The sequence below is a fragment of the Tupaia chinensis genome, unplaced genomic scaffold (genome assembly GCF_000334495.1).
Source record: "Tupaia chinensis unplaced genomic scaffold, TupChi_1.0 Scaffold000022_1, whole genome shotgun sequence".
NCBI lineage: Eukaryota > Metazoa > Chordata > Mammalia > Scandentia > Tupaiidae > Tupaia > Tupaia belangeri.
The window spans coordinates 2,232,855-2,233,744 of NW_006159452.1; positions in this window are offsets into that span (position 1 = coordinate 2,232,855).

An 890-nucleotide genomic window follows, 5' to 3' on the forward strand; every position below is an offset into this window, starting at 1 on the left:
GTCGGCCATGTGGGAGTCCAGCACTGTAACCACCACGTCACCTGCTGATGCTAATTCTATCATCCTGTTATTTGCCTTTCTCTCTTTTATTTTTGTTTCCATCCTTTCTTTTATTTTAATTATCTTTTGGATTACCAAATAGTTTTATAATTCCATTTTATCTTCTTTTTGATTTACTACCTGCTGAGAGTGCCATATACCACTCTCAGGTTCAATAATTTTCTAGAAAGACTTAGAGAACACATAAAAGGGATTGCAGTGTGGCCATTCCTGCCAGAGGGTGACTTCTTGCTTTTGGTCTGTCTTTCTGATGAGTGCGTATGGCCTATAGTAAAAAAATATTTCTCTATAAAAAAAAAGAACATAAATATAGTTAAAATATAGTTAAGCAAGCAGTTACAAATATCAGAAATCAATATCAATACATGCATTAAACAGAAGTTCTAAACTCAGTAGAGAAATAAGCAAAAAAAAAGAAATAATAAATTGAAGGAACAGTTTTTAGAACTCAAGACAGAAGTTAAAAACAAGCATTTATCAAATAATTTTAGTAATCAAGAATTAATTAAAGGCAACAGAGAAAAATAGATATGATTTTGGAAAGAACAGTAAAGATAAATAAATTTTTGATAATGAAATGATAATTTGGCCAAAAATATTCAATTAATAAAGAATAATAAAGATAAAAGAAGTCAAAGAAAATAAATATAAAGGTTTAAAAGATAGTACATAGGGAACATCAACATATCTTTAGGAGAAATCTTAATATTAACAGAATAATAATTATTAATAAGCATAATTCAGGAAAATTTATTATTTATTTAGAATTAATTCAAGAAAAATTTTCTCTGTTTGAGAATAATTTATGTATTTAATTCCATTTGTTATTA